The sequence below is a fragment of the Equus quagga genome, chromosome 3 (genome assembly GCF_021613505.1).
Source record: "Equus quagga isolate Etosha38 chromosome 3, UCLA_HA_Equagga_1.0, whole genome shotgun sequence".
Taxonomy (NCBI): Eukaryota; Metazoa; Chordata; class Mammalia; order Perissodactyla; family Equidae; genus Equus; species Equus quagga.
The window spans coordinates 3,344,580-3,360,533 of NC_060269.1; the positions used below are offsets into that span (position 1 = coordinate 3,344,580).

Consider the following 15,954-nt stretch of genomic DNA (forward strand, 5'->3'; position numbering starts at 1 on the left):
GCCCCGCGGCCGCGGCGCGCAGGGCGAGACCCCGCCAACTTCGGCGGCCGGGCCCGGGCGGGGGCCGTGGGCGCGAGCGGAGCCGCCCGGAGCCGGCGCGTCGGCGGAGCGGTAAGGGGCGGGCGGCGGAGGCTGGGCGCCCGGCGCGGACGCGGACTCGGCCCCGCGCGCCCGCACGGGCATCCCTCCGGGTGGGCGCGGGGTCCGTGCCCCGAGCACGGCGCTCATTCCTTCCCCCATCCCGGGGAGCTCGGTGCTGGCGCTGGAAGCGCCCGGGGCCACTCCAGGAGGAGGCCAGGGCTGGGGCGCAGGTGCGGGAGGGGACTGTCCCCTTCCCGCCCGCGAGGCGCTTGGGGATGCTGTGAGCGGTCCCAGCCCGGCCGGGCAGCCCACCTGCGCCTTCCGCCTGCCTTCCAGAGCGGCCGCCCGGAGCACGCGAGACCCGGCCCCTGGGCCCGCGGGTGGGAGTGGACCCGTCCACCCCGAGGCGCGGAGACTCGGACAGTCGTTCATGACCCGCGGCTCCGGCTGGAAGCGGCCCAAATGTTGTGTCCTGTAATCTTCGCCTTGTCCGTCTGTGCCATTCTCTTTCGTCTTGCCTGCCCCAGTATGACCTTAACACCATTTTGACATGTTTTGAGTTTTTGCAGAGGTTCAGCTGTTTAGTGTCTCTGGGTCGGGCGTGGGTTTTGAATTTAAACGTCACTTTTCAAATCCTCGGTTCCCTCCTGGGCTCATCTGCTAACGGTGGGTTCCCAGTTACACTGAACGCTCTGAGTCAGTAGAATGGGACTATAACGAGCACTTCAGAGCATAATAATGAGGCTGGAGCGCAAAAGACCTCTCGCAGTGTCTGGCACAGAGCGGACCCCGACCCGTGGTAAGTGCGGTCCGTGGACGACGGTGTGCCCGCCGCCGCGGGTGAGGACCAGCTGGGCCCCCTGAGTTGCGCGGTGAAGCCTCTGGCGGGTCCCTCGGCGTGTGAAGTGATGCCTTCGGGAAGGTAAACACTTCGGTGTGGATGCCTGAGCGGTTCCCACCCGGTGTCCCGGAACCGCCCTTCGCTGTTTAAACACGGGCGGAGCCGCGGCCGAAAGTGACACACCTGGAGTCCGGGGAAGGCTGCGTGGAGAGGCTCTCGCTCGACCCGGAACTTTCTTTTCCTTTTTTTTCAATAAGCTGTGCAAGACTTCCTTTTTATAATCCTTTCCTTGGGTTGCTGATAGCCTTACTTCACCATAGCCTTCTGCTTGCAGTGTTTTTTACGAGTTAATATTTAACTGGGTTTCTCTAGTTTTCGTTTTGAGTCAAGCGGGTTGACTTATGGCCCTGGAGGGAACCCGGGGACTCTGCGCCGCTGCCTCTGTGCTCAGCTGCTCTTCTGGAGTCTCGTGAGAGCCCTGGGTGTTTGGAAGGGGCGTAAGCTTTTGCTCAGGTGTTGCTGAAAACGTTTGTTCTGCCCTCTTACCGGATCTGCAGCCACCTTTAGGGTCAAAGGTCATGGGAGATGTTTTTCCGCCCGCCGCGCGATGGTAGAGAGAGCTTGGGCCTAGGAATCCAGAAGACCCGAGGCTCTCTGGGTGGTAATTACTAGCTGTGTTGCTTTGAGCAAGTTGCTTACACTCTCTGGGATTCTTGTGGTACTTTAAACATAGGGAAAACAGAAAGAATCTTACATCAGTTAAAACAGACAATGGAATACAAATGAGAACTTTTCTTTTTTAAAGGAGTGATACTTTGAAGTGAGATGTGTTTGTTTTCTTTTCTTTTTTTTTTTAAGGAACAATTACTGAGAATTCCAGACAGTTTCAGACTAAAGAGTAGCCTATCCACCTTTATCTAGTTCTCGTCTTCATTCAGTCGGTGAACATTTAGTGAGCAACTACTGCATGCCAGCCTCTGTGCCGGGTGCTGTGGGTGCTAAGATGGAGGAGACAGAGTTTCTGGTCCTGAGGCTGACAGTCCAGTGGAGAGCCCCTAGGCTTTGATTATGGAAAGGAAAAAAGAGTCAAGAGGGAGGAGAGCGGGTGGGAGTTGGGAAGACAAGTGACTGGGCTTCCTCCCCCGATACCCCCAGTCCTGGCAGCCTGCTGAAGGGTCTCAAACCGGGGCTCATAAATTCTTACGGGGCTGAACAGCGCAAGTATGCCTTTCTTTACCCAATAAAAATAGTGCAAACGAGTTTAGCCCTTAAGTTAAATAATTTTAAGCGTTCCAGGACAAACTTGTTTAAATGAAATCTGAAGGGTAAATTCAGCTCAGCCAAGGTTTATTTACTGTGAGCAAAGCACCTGTGGTAGACTTTTCGGAGAATAATCAGTGTGTGTGAATGTTCCAATTTATTAACATTTCCCCATTTGTAAGTGGTATGGTACATAGAGAAGTTTAAAAGTGTGGGTTAAACAAATCAGCCACCACGCAGAAAACAATGTGGTAGCCTCAGGTTCGGTTTCACGCCCACAAGCATATAGCACAGAGAGCTCCCGTGCGCTGAGCCGAGCTGGGCCCGGCAGTGTGCCCGTTCCTTTATACAGACCCCCCTGTACCCCTCACTCCACCCCTGCGAGATGGGTACCATCATCATCTCCTTTTTATGGAAGAGAAAACTGACTTAGAGAAGTTAAGTAACTTGCCTGAAGTCGCACAGCTAGAAAGTTGTTCCCTACAAACTGGGTTCATTTTCTACATACTGTTTTCTTACTTTTTTTTCCACTCAAATATGGACATCTCCGTATCACTGAAGTACTCCTACACTACACGGCACCGTTTAGTTTTCTATTGTATGGCTGCTTCTTGACTTAACCAGTCCCCTATTGTGAGACAGTTAGTTTCCAAATTTTCACTATTTTAAGCAACGCTGCATAAAATATAGTTCTAGCTATATCTGTGTGCACATCCATGATTATTTTAGTCATTTTGCATTTTAAAAAGTGAATTATATGGGCCAGCCAGGTGGTAGTGGTTAAGTTTGCCTGGTGGACTTCAGCAGCCCAGGGTGTGCTGGTTCGGATCCCAGGCGTGCACCTGTACACTGCTTATTAAGCCATGCTGTGGCAGGCATCCCACATTCTTTTATAAAGAGAGGAAGATGGGCATGGATGTTAGCTCAGGGCCAATCTTCCTCACCAAAAAAAAAAAAAAAAAGAAAGTGAATTATGATGTTTAATTAGCTGCTTTTTTTTTTTACCATATTCAGAATTAGAAACTTTCTCCTTTCTCTTTAACATTTATGAGTTTTAATTTCTGTGTTCCTTTAGTGTTTCTCATAAGATTTCAGCAATAGGATCAACATTCTCTGTGGAGCTGCACAATAGGTCAGTAGCTCATTACGCAGGGGATTTATCTGATGAAAACGGAGCACACAGCCTTTCTTAAAGATATTTGTGTTTGTCTTATTGTTATTAGCCATAAAGCTCACCTTCTTTCGTGAGAAATATAGCAGAACAGAGCAATGCTAATTTTGTCAGGCAGCTCTCTAAAAGAAGGTCTCCTTGCACAGTTTGCTTCTTTAGTATCCAGGAGGAGACAAGGGAACTTTCCAGATATTGCATTCAGCACATTTATTGCTAGGTTTAGAATAAGCTCCATCACTTTTAAATAGGTCACCTTTTTAAAAACCTTAGACATTGTTGTTTCATCTCTCTAAAAGAGATCGTTGGAGAGACATTTTGGGGTTGATTTAATGAAAGTGAAAGAAATTGCCATTAGCTAATTTTCATTATGGGTATAAAGCATTTCTTTATTTAAACATCCTCAAGTTTGACTATAATATCATACCCTCCTTGCTACCCTGAGTCAAAATTTTAATTTTGCTTTGGGTTTATATTTCCATTTCCAGTGCTGGTTGATTTCAGCCTTTCGGTTTTAATACCGCATGCTGGAATTTTGAGTGGTTCAATTCAGTCTCTTTATGCAGAAACCCAGATCAGTTCAATGTATTAATTTCTAATAATGACTTGTAATTCAAAGTGGAATTTAAAGAAATAGCTACTAGAATTAAAGTGTAAATAGGATAATCAGTTATTTGCTGATTCGTTTTTCCTTACTGCCAAACCCTAATTTGATGATTTGCTTGCAATTTAAAACTCACCCTTACAATTTTGTGTCTTAGTGTGATAGCCTCACTCAAAACTTTCAAACCAAACTTGTGCACATTCTTAGATTTTCTTTTTTGAAAGAAGCAGCATTAACTGGATTTACTTTAGTTACGTCTTTTCTTTCAATATGCCCTTTTGTACTATTAAAAAAAGAGTAAGTAAAACCACGTACTAAAGTTTCTAAAGACGGGAATGAAAGGAGGTGAAAGGTGACAAATCAAGGCCCAGGAGGCAGAAAAGACAGCCTCCGAAAAGACTCTGGAAGGGTCTTCAGGTCAGTGCTGGCCCTACCCCTCCCTGAGGCTCATTTATCCTCATACACTTCAGCTGTGGAAAGAGCTGCTCAGGGCCAGCCTGGGGCAAAACTGAGGAGGAGCTGAAATACCACCTTCGGCATCCTCAGCTCTCAGTTTACCAGGGAGCGTCTGACAAAAGGCAAATTGCTACAGAATTGAAACCATTGGCTTCGTATTTATGAGAAGTTTGGGGCTGAGTCTCTAGCCCTGGAATTTAACCGCCTCTTTTTGATTAGAAGTGCAGAATTACACTTTTAAAAAGTTTCTCTAGGGTCAGCCCGGTGTCAGAGTGGGTAAGTTCACGCGCTCTGCTTCAGCGCCTCGGGCTTCGTGGGTTCTGACCCCGGGTGTGGACCTACACATTGCTCATCAGCCATGCTGTGGCGGCCTCACACAAAGTAGGGGAAGATCGCCGCAGATGTTAGCTCAGTGACAATCTTCCTCCCCCCAAAAAAACTTCTCCAGAAATCGGAATAGACTGAAGGGAGGGCGAGGGGAGCCCTGGAGGCAGGAAAACAGCTGCAGAAAGAGAGAGAGGATGTGCTGCCGCTGGAGTCTGTCCTGAGGGTTGCACCTAATCTCAAAGCCTTGGGAACTCGGCCCTCCTCTGGGAACGGGGTCATGTTGTGTGACCCTGGAGGGCTGGCGGGGTGAAGATGTGCCAGGGGCATTCTCTCCTGCTCTGCAGTGAGAGTCATCGGGGCAGCCGCCTCTTAACACACACCCCACCTAGATGGGTCGGGGTAGTTTCCCGTACCTGGGAATTTAATTAGGTGGTCTGATCTCACACCCAGAGCAAATGTGAAGGAATGAGTTGTAGTTAGGGGGAGGGAAGAGGGTGGAAGGAACAGTAAGTGGGTTTGGATCATGGACCGCTTAACTAAGTGGGGTGCCGTCAAGGGGTGCTTTTAGGTAGCACCCCATCTACAGAGAGAAGTGCAGGCCCTTCAGGAAAAGACTGGCAGCAGTGGTTGGAAGTGAAGCTGAGCCTTTGAAACACTGAGGCCAAGCGCTCGAGTTGGTTCTTCAAGCTTCACGATGGAAGCTAGAGGTAGGGCTGTCAAATTGTGATGGTTAAACAGTGGTAGGTACTCTGAGATGGGTGCTAGTGAAGAAGAAATGAAGTGCTCTCTTCGTCTTCGCACAGCCCTGCAAAATAGAAATTATGGCGTCTCCACTGTGGATGTGGGAACATTCAGAAGGTTCAGGTCCTCGAGGCTGCAGAGCTGGCGGGAGGTGGAGTGGGGGTCCCAGCAGAGCCAGCTGCCTCTAACGGCCGTACTCTGCCGGGTCCCTCAGGGCTTGCTGTCACCTCTCCACTAGTTTTGGACATATGGCAGGATTTGGGGGTATATTCTGATATGGGATCATGTTCACCACCCCCTCTCCTGGACTGGTTCTCTGAGTGTGCTGAGTTGAGGTCTTGAAGTCCTGTCAGAGATAACACCCCCAGGTTTAGTCAGGCCAGCTTGGATTTGAGTCCCAAAACCACCACTCCCCCCTGGGTGACCTTGAGCAACTTCCTCAGATGAACCACTGCTTGGCTGCAAATTGGGAATAGCGTAGTATTTACTTCCTTAGGTGACTGAAGTCTGTAACTTGATGTGCGTAGAACATTGAGGATAATGCTTGGTTCGTGTGAACACTCAGTGGCTCAGCTATCATTGTGTTTTGCATATAAGCCACCCTTCTGACTTAAAACAAACGGTTCAATCCTATTACCTCAAAAATCGAAGGCTTGTTTCTCATTAAAGGAGCTGTGTCTTTTGTAACAGAATATCTGTGGCAGTTGCCTGTCCCTCACGCTCCCCTTCTCCTTGCCTTCAGAGTTAAATTAAAATTATTGAAGTCAGTTGTACCCTGCCACTGACTCCGAGAACTTTGGTGAGAAGCCTGTATCAGCTGTAGATGCTGAAAAGCTTTCCAGGCCGCAGTCTCAACGTGCCGGCCTCTCAGCAGATGCTGGTGGCGTTAGTGGGCACAACGCTCCTGTCGCTCACAGGCTCAGCCTTCTGAGGAGTACCGTACCATGGGCACCACTGTCCCAGAAATGCCGGGGCCATTAGGGATCACAGACCCTACTGTCCTCCCTGTGCTGGGCATCTTTCTTTAGGGGCCCTGGACGGCGTCTTTCACACAGCTGCTACTGTTTTCTCAGACGTGCGTTTGTTCAGTGAGTTGCTTAAACGTCCAGTTAGGGCCCCGCCACTAGTGCTCCCAGACTTCCATAGCAACAAAGGGCAGTGTTTCTGTTAAACTCTGGATTCGCATGTGTGTGTGTGTATAACAGCGTATCCTCCATGTGGGTTAGTTAGTGCTGAGAGGGACGCTCCCTTGGAATATAGTTTGATTGGCAAGTTATAAGCAGCACGCAGGAATATTTGAAATTTTATTTAACAAACACTTACGGTGCTCACTGTGCGCCAGGGTTTGTTTTGAGCACTCAGAACTGTTGTTCATTTACTCCTCCTGAACACTCTGAGGCAGACATTATTATGCCTGCTTTAAGGATCCCTATTTGAGACACAGAGAGGCTAAGTGACCCTGCCTACAGTCACATGGCTAGTAGGCAGCAGCATTGGATTCTAAAGCAGACAGTCTGGCTGCAGCGTCTACCCACTACACTGTTGACTGTGGAATGCAGCCTGGATCTCACAGTTTGGGCCCCGTTGGTGTCTTTACACATGCGCTTTTATCAAAGGAGAAATCATACCTGTTCAGACAGGCCCTCAACTCCTGATTTACCATGTGGAGGAGGACAGCTAGGTTGTAGATTTCAGTATCACTACTGAAACGTACTGATGCTTGATTTTCAGTGTGGTATTGTCAAACATTTCTCTCACAGCTTCTGAGGGCTCTGTCAGGCCTGGTGGCGATCCAGAAAGGAGCAATGACCCCCCCCATTCATTCCACTGATCCACACGCTCAGCTCACCAAGAAGAGCTGCCGTCATGCCGGCTGTTCTGGTGGAATTTATTTTTTTAGTTTTAGGGCTTCCACTTACTGTAAATTAAAAATTGCTAAATATCCTTATTTGAGGGGAGTAGCCTGTACGTGTGAGCTTTCTTTGACTGTTTTCTAATTACTATTGAAGATGGTAGTTGGCAGAATAAAGGTCCCCAAAAGATGTTCACATCTTCATCCCCGGGAGCTGTGAATCTTATTTTACATGGCAGGGGGAATTAAGGTTGCAGATGGAATTAAGGTTGCTAATCAGCTGATGTTAAGATAGAGAAATTGTCCTGGATTATTTGGGTGGATCCATGTAATCACGATCCTAAGTGGAAAAGGGAAACAGAAGAGTCAGAACCAGAGGGTCGGCCTTGTTAGAATAACTCAAACAGCCTTGCTGGCTTTGAGGACGGAAGGGGACCACGAGCCCAGGAATGCACAGGGTCTCTAGAAGCTGGAAAAGGCAGGCAACTCGGTTCTCCCCCAGGGCTCCCGGAGAGGAATGTAGCCCTGCTGACGCTCTGACTCGAGCCCACTGAGACCCACTTTGTACTTCTGGGCTCTAGAACTGTAAGAAGATAAATCGGTGTTGTTTTAAGCCACTAAATTTGTAGCGACCTGTTACAGCAGCAACAGGAAGCTAACACAGAGTTACCAGAACAGTGTATGCTTTGATTTGATCCTCCCGCCAGCCCTGCGAAGGGGCTGCCTGATCTCGTGATGTGTTGTTAGGGACACACCAGGCATAGCAGGTGTTTACATTTTGAAAGCTGTTTTATTTTACACGTAAAATTAACTGCTTTGGGGCAGAAGGAGTTGACGTTTGATAATTCTATACATTTCTATAACTAGCAAATATTTAAAAGGACAATACTAAAGTTTCAGCAAGAAAAAGAAGTCTTATTGATTGCGGAGCCTTTTCCATCAGAGCTGCCTGACAGAGATGTGCCCTGCATCACTGGTGGCGGCCGTCACAGCCTCATGTTTGTTTGAGGAAAGGTGACAGTCCAAATGTGGTGGTGTCACTGGGTGGAGGTTATCACTTGAGTTTTGACTCCAGATGCCCTTTAAATTTTTTTATTCTGTTATTTGCTCTGCTTGCCTAGCAACATTGTTACGAATTTTCTGAGAGGAGGGTATCTCTGTTGAAGGGCTTCCCAAACTGTAATGAATTAAATGAAAGGCGGTATCATTCATTGGATCATCTGTCTTAACTGCCTGGAGGGCTAGATGCCCCCAGAGTAGATGATGTCTTGGAAATCAAGTGTCAGTGACTGAAATTAAAATAACAAGAATTATCATAATGGATGGAGTTAGTTTTTTTCCTTAAGAAAAAGTTTTTTCTAGTAGCAATTTTACACTGTGGTTCGGAGACAACTTCCTTCAGTTAAGGGTCTCCCCTTTGTACAATGTAGGAATAACACTAGTATAAGAAATAAAAGCTTGGAAAGTTTCCTTTCTTAAGAAATGAAATGAGAAATATAGTATAGGACTTTTTTATAATTTTAAAGAAATATGAGTGGGAAATTAGCTGTATGGTATAAATATTTATAGCAGTTTCTAGGAGGAAGAGACTGTCTTGTGTAGAAGTATAAAAAAATTAGAAACTCTTAAAACCGTGGAGGTAAGATATTTTCATATTTGTAATTCTTTTAAATATACCCTTTTTAGATCTGGAGTGACTTCGTTAGTGTAGGGGAAAAATACACATATATAGGATCGATTTCCTTTTTAAATGCGAAGGTTTGGAAAAAACTCAAATGATGTGGGGAAAAGAAAGTTTTGGTCTGTGTTCTAAAATGCTTTCGGAGATTTTTTAGAAGGCCCTCACTTCGCTTGTCTAGAAACTTCCTGTGGCTCTGTGGGCATAGTGCCTCACAGGCCTCTGACTCCCTTGCTTGCATTTCATGCCCATCAAGCAGTTCTTGGTTAATAGTTTGCTTTTCCCTGCCGGCATCTCCACAGCAGGATGAGGATGCCTCGGCTGTGTATGTGGCTAGGTAACTTCCTTCACTGGTCTTCACCCCCTCAGCCATCACTGATAAGTTAATAGACCCATGTTTTCTGTTGCATCTGTCATTAGTGTGAATCAGAGCTCAAGAGCATGTTTCTCCCAGGTGAACTGATGACATAGTTCCTGAGCTTGCAAAGACCAGACTCAGGGCTAATGTGCTGACCTGTCCCCAGGAGGTCACCATCCCCTCAGAACCACATGCTGTGCGGCGGAAGTATAACAGGAGCCACACATGGCAGCCACATATGTGATTTGAGTTTTCCAATAGCCCCCTTACAAAGAGTAAAAAGAAACAGGTGAAATTAATGTTAAAAGAACATTTTATTTAACCCAATACACAAAACGTTATCCTATTTAATATTATTGATTATGATCAATATAAAAGTTTTTGAAATTTTTCATAAGTCTTTGAAATCTGGAGTGTTTTCTGCACTTACAGCACATCTCAGCTTGGATTGGCCACGTTTCGGGTGCTCAGTAGCCACATGCGGCTAGCAGCTACCATCCTGGGGGTGCAGCTCTCACGAGTCTTAAACTTAAGGAACCACACCCTGTATGAATCTGAGATAATCCTTCAAGAGTTGCCATCCAGTGACTTTGGTGTATTGTATTTAAAAATGGGATTGTGTCATGGAGTTGCCTTAGTGAGCACCAGGGATAACTGGTTCTAGTGCCTTTTGCTGGAGTGTGACAGCTCCAGCTGTTCATGTGAACAGTGAATGGGTGAACAGCTGCATGGCACAGGAAACATCTCTCCAAGGTTATCTGTAACGTAAATTTGTGAATTTCGACGCCAGAAGGTGTGCCTGGGCCTGTAAGTGAGATATTCAGATTATTCGATTCACGTTTATCAGAAAGATGGCTGCTCACGTGCCTTGGTGTGGAATAACACAGTAGGATGTGGGCAGCATCTGGCCTGGTCTCAGCCCCAGTGCCTAACCACTCTTACCTCCTCTCGTCTGTCGCCTCACATCTACCTGTTCATCCGCCACCTTCGCCCTGTCCTTGCCTGTGTGCATGCATCACGCTGTGTGCTCATTTGTGCTCTTGTTCAGTTGCTTATTGTGACAAGTTGGGAAGCAAGGCCACTGTAAAACCTAGATCAGAGAAATCATTACTTGATATCAAATATCAGTCTGCCAGGAACCGAGGAGATGCGAATGTAAGAAGACGCAGGTACAGTACAAGAGGGCGAGAGCAGGGAGAGAGCAGTTCTGTGGGCGAAAGGACTAAACGCAGAGGAAGGATTTCATAGCGAAAATTCCCCAGCTGCAGGGCAAGCCGGGTTCTCACCAAGTTCTCAAGACAGGTTGCTTTGGGTTCCATCAGCATATTGACTTCATCAAATACCTACACAACACAGATGGCGGAGGAGAGTTCCTCCCTAATTCCTTCTGAAATGGCCTCGTGTGTTCAGCACGGTTTCTGGAGCACTTGCTGTGTGCCAGACGTTGTTCTTCGTTCCAGGGATTCAGTGAGCAACAGTCAAGCTTTCCACCTCAAAGGAGATTGTTTGAGTTTATCTGTTGAGAGGAAAAGGTGTTCAAAAGGGATGTTGCGCAGATGATAAGCAAGTAAAACTGACAAAGCTGGCTTTTGGGGCGGGGCCGATGGCGCAGTGGTTGTGTGTGCACGTTCCGCTTCACTGGCCCTGGGGTTCGCCAGTTCGGATCCCGGGTGTAGACATGGCACCACTTGGCGAGCCATGCTGTGGTAGGCATCCCACATATAAAGTAGAGGAAGATGGGCATGGATGTTAGCTCAGGGCCAGTCTTCCTCAGCAAAGAGAAGAGGATTGGCAGCAGATGTTAGCTCACTGTTAGCTCAGGGCTAATCTTCCTCAAAAAAAAAATAAATAAAGCAAGTAAAACCAATAAATAGGATAAGTTCAGATTTGGAGCATTCTTTCAAGGAAACATGGTGATACAGTGGAGAGTGACTAGGGCAGCTGGCTCCAGCACCATCAGGAGGGTTTGCTGGAAGAGGTCAGACTGGCCCTGAGGTGTGAAGGATAAGAAGGAGCCAGCAGAGGGAACAGCACATGCATCCACCTAGGGAGAGGACGTGCCTGGTTACACCAGGAATAGCAGGGGCTCCAGTCTGGCTGCAGTGTCCAAGCAGGGGAAGTGGTGAGAGAGGAGGTGGCCAGGCAGCAGGACCAGGTGGGGTGGGCGTGCAAACCGTGCGGAGTGTGAGTCTTGTTTCCAGTGCAACGAGAAGGCGCCGTGAGGGGCATCTAGGAGGGGGAGGGCTGGGGTCTGATCTACGGTTGCAGCATCTCTGGAGGTGAGTAGAAGTAGTGGAGAGTGGAGCAGAGGGGCAGGAGTGGAAGCGGGCAGACAGTTAGGAAGCTGCTGGCAGCATCCTCCATGTGAAGTGATGCGGCCTGGCGGAGGGGCGGCCTTGGAGACGGGGAGCAGTAGGCAGGTTTGAGAGGCTTGGAGATGGCGTGGACAAAACTCACGGGTAGGTTTGGATGTGTGACATGAGGGAGGAGGAGGCGTCACACAGGCCTCCTGGTTTTTAGGGGTGAGGGGGTGGTAGGGAATAGAGTTCTGTTTGGGCCATTGGTTAGGTTGAGTTGTCTGTAACTCATCCTGGTGGCAGTAGATGTTGAATGCCCAGCCGTAGTCCAGAGACCTGCAGTCAGGGGTGAGATCAGGCCCAGAGGTGTGTCAGCACAGAAGCGCTCTGCATAAAGTTACGCACCTCGGGAGGTTTTATAGGCAGAGGAGAGAGGTGAAGAGCAGGCCCCGAGGGATGACAGGAGACCATGGAGTCACAGCGAGGCAGGAGGATGCGCAGAAGGGCCAGGGTCCTTATGCGGGAAGGCCCGCGTGTTGGAAGCAGGATGGGGTGATGAGCTGTGTCCTGAGTTCCTGAGGACTTGAACAGGAGGAGCACACACGCTGCGTTGGGTTTAGCCGTGTCCGGGGTGCTGGTGATCTTGATCTTGTCGGACATCTTTGGAGGAGGGGTTTCAAGCACAAAGGAACTGACCCCGGTGTCCCCTGCAGGACTCTCTCCTCACTTGCCCCCTCCTCCGCTCCACCCCCATGGCTGGTGTCCCCTCTTGGCTCCAGAGCACTTAGGCCTTTCTCTGTCACTGGCTGCCATGTTGTAAACGGATGACTTTCTGTTGGTATTATGTTCCTTCCAGACTGTGAGCTCCTTGAGAGCAGAATTTATACTTTTTTCTTTTTTGTGTGTGTTTCCTAGCATGGTGCAGACACTCCATAAATGTTTTCTCAGCTAATGAGTTGACAATTCTTGAATACAACGTTTTCGCCTGTATTATTTATGTCTGTGTTGTGTCAAGTGGGGGCAAACAAAGAACCCAGGCTTTCTGATTCTCAGTCCGCCTGCTGCCCTCTGCCCTCGCCATCTGCTGTCCTCAGCTACTGACTTGCCTGGGCTGGAGATGTCTTTTGCCCAGGACCACCTCTCTCCGCCTCCCTCCCTGGGCCCCCCTCACCCCCCTCCTCGGTGGTTCATTCCGAAGGCGGGCATGGCTCGTCTGAGCTCCAGTCCTTCTCTTAGATGCTGTGCTTATGCCCTCTACCTTCTTGGGAGCCACGCGTGACAGCCTGTGGAAATCACTTCTTAGCTATTTCAGAAACTACACCTATTCCCCACTTCTGGGTCCTTTGGGTGAAGTCACTGTAGTTATTCCATACAGTTGACCATTTTTGAACTTTCATTTGCCCCACTGCATACTTAACTTGGGTAAAGAGCTAGTAGCACCTGATGACAGCAACCTCAAAAGACTTCTTTTTAGCGCATTTTCCTTCTTTTTTTTTCTTGGCAGTTATTTTCCCACCGAGGCTGCGGGGAAGTGTTTTCTTCCACCCTGCTCCCATCACTTTGTTCTACTTCGTTATCCTCTGGTTGCAACACCCCAATTCTACCAGTTGCTGTGGAGATATTAAGTGTTTTGCTAATAATGGAGGATTATTCCTTTAGGTGCAAGAACACAAGAGGAAGATATAAATCTTGTTTTTGTGCATGTGTTTCCTGGTAACAAAAATGACTAAATGGTCCTAGAAACTGTGGTACAGAAATGTCTATATGGAGTTGGCTTATGTTTTTACAAAGGATTGGCTTTCTTAATTTAAGAAAATATTAAGTTAGGCTTCTGGTCTTATTGAAGATTAATTCCCTACTTTGATACTTCGCTATTCATTCTTTCATTCTATCTTTTGTTTAATAGGCTGTTGTCCCATATGGACAAAATCTTTTGTGGACTTCAGCTTCTAAAATTCATTTCTTAAAAACCTTTTTTATTTTTAACTTTACTAAAGGAGACACATTTTAATATTTTTCTTGCGGTTTTCCTTGGACTTTATTATAGTCAAGGTCTCATGCCTCCTGGTTTGCCCGGGCTCGTCCCAGTGTCCACCTGTCGTCCCGGTGTGATGATCAGTGAGGCTCTCCTGCACTCTCAGAACTGGCCTGGTTAGAATGTTAGATTATGTGGTTACCCTAATGAATGAAGTGTTTTATGTGTTTTTTGCTTTAATCCACGTAAGTATTATATAGAGATAGAGATGGATATACGTATGTGGGTTGTGTGTACACATGCATACTTATACACGTGTGTATATGTATATTTTCTTTTACTTTTTCCAGCTAAACTTATACTATGGGACTTGCCAAATGTCTTGGTACTATAGAAGATATATATAGTGCTGTTGTAAACAAGTCAAAAGAATTTGTCTTCCTGGTTTCCTCATGTTACATTTTCAGTGAGATTCGTTTCGCTGTCATATTGTTGGCCTGGCTCTTCCTAAATGGGCAGGAGCTGTTTTGGGGGCCATAGTGTCCAAACTTAGCTGTTCCGATTTGAAATGACTCCCATACCTCAACTTTGATTCCCTCTGCCCAGCGCACATGCTCACGTCTTGTTCACGTTGGATTTTGTCCCTCTGCGTGTGGAATGGGTTTATATCCATTTTGAATTCTAAGAATCCTTTGATTCCTTTTAACATGAAACTTGAAAGAAGGAAATATTGACAAAATGCTCCTTTTGAATCATTTGTCCTCAAAAAAATTTTATTCATTTAAAGGAGATTGGATAATATTCTGCAGAGAACTTGGATTGACTCTTTAAACATAACCAGAATTTAACAAATAAAGCTGTCTGATGAACCAGCTTTATTATTAAATATTTGTTTATAAGCCACAACTGTTACTAATAGTTTCTAAATATTGTGTCTGGAAACGGAAGTAGTGGAAGCATGTGGTGTCAGCTGTGAATTGCCTTGGTTGGGGTTGTCAGCGAGAAGCGGGATCAGCTGAGGATGTGACCAAGGGAAACTGGAGGTGGCTGAGCTCTGAGGCCCTGGGGTCTCCCTCCGTTCTAAGGCTGCTCTCGCAGGAAACGGCTCCAAGATCCCACACCTTTTCGGTTGAGATTGAAGAGCAAAATCATCGTGATACTTTATGAAAGATTTTCAGGGTGACCAACCAGGTTCCATGTGCAATTCCAAACAGTTGATATAATTCACAGAACTAGCCTACTTAAGGCTGTTTGAAATTGAGATGTTTTAATTTAAAATCACAATGTAAAACTAACATGGAATTTTGCAAATGGCAGAAAAATATTTTTTGGGACCTAGCCATTATTTCTGTGGTCAAATGTCTGTCTTACTGGCAGATACGCTTCATGTTCATCTTCTCAGCTGATGGCAAAGCTCTTGGTAGCTAGATTCCTTGAGGCAAGAAGCTTGGGAACTTCACTTAGGGTTCCATTAAAGTGACTCTTTGGCTGTGAGAATGTTCTTAAGGGATGTCCTACAGATGTCATTTTGGAAGCAAAGCGAGTCTTCTCTTAGGTGTGGTTTCATCAGGGTACAATTTTGTAAACGGCACATTACAGAGTCGTGCTAAGCCCCTCCCTGTATGTGCTTATGCTGCACACTGAATGAAGCCTTTAATTTCCATAGGGATGGGTGTGCCCTGCCATTTGGTATACAAAGCATTGCCTTCATGTCTGCTGGGATGAATATGTACATAGAGTATGAGAACCAGTGGGGGCAATGATGGAGTTACAGATCTAAACCTGGTATACCGCAAAGCGGGGAGCTGCCCTGACCACAAATGTTGTTTCTTCAACATTCAGTGGTGTTTAGAATGCTCCCTACATTTAGAAAGGCTTAATTACTTTTGAATTATAAGGCAAATTTGGATCAGTGGTTGTGTTTGAGCAAATTGTCATTGTCCTTAAAGGACATGACTCTGGACTGTTTTGCCATTAATGTTCAAGTATTGCTTTACTGCTTAAATCACAATACTTGGAGTATTTCTTGTTTTTAGTTGGGAAAAATTTTTGCTATCTTAAATATGAATGAGTTTATAGGTAATTCTGAGAAGTACTTTTTTGTAAATTAATATGCTTTATTATTTGGAGCAGTTTTAGGTTTACAGAAAAATTGAGCAGAGAGTACAGAGTTCCCGTAAGCTGGGCCCCCTCCTCCCCATTTTCCGCTATGATTGACACCTTGCATTAGTGTGGTATGTTTGTTCTGATTAAGGCAATATTGATACATTATTAATTAAAGCCCACAATTTACATTAGAGTTCACTCTTTGTGTTG

The 15,954-nt window shown here is 46.6% G+C and overlaps 1 protein-coding gene across 3 annotated transcripts in view; it reads left to right on the top strand.

The window, feature by feature from the left end:
- Positions 1 to 15,954, top strand: part of SGMS2 (sphingomyelin synthase 2) — a 76,818-nt gene that overhangs the window by 627 nt on the left and 60,237 nt on the right. The window contains exon 1 of one of the 3 annotated variants that reach the window (XM_046657553.1): positions 8 to 111. The exons of the other annotated variants lie outside the window; for them this stretch is intronic. The gene's annotated coding sequence lies outside the window, so the exon portion shown is untranslated. Of the gene's footprint in view, positions 1 to 7; positions 112 to 15,954 lie in introns of those variants that run through there. 3 annotated transcript variants of the gene reach the window in all.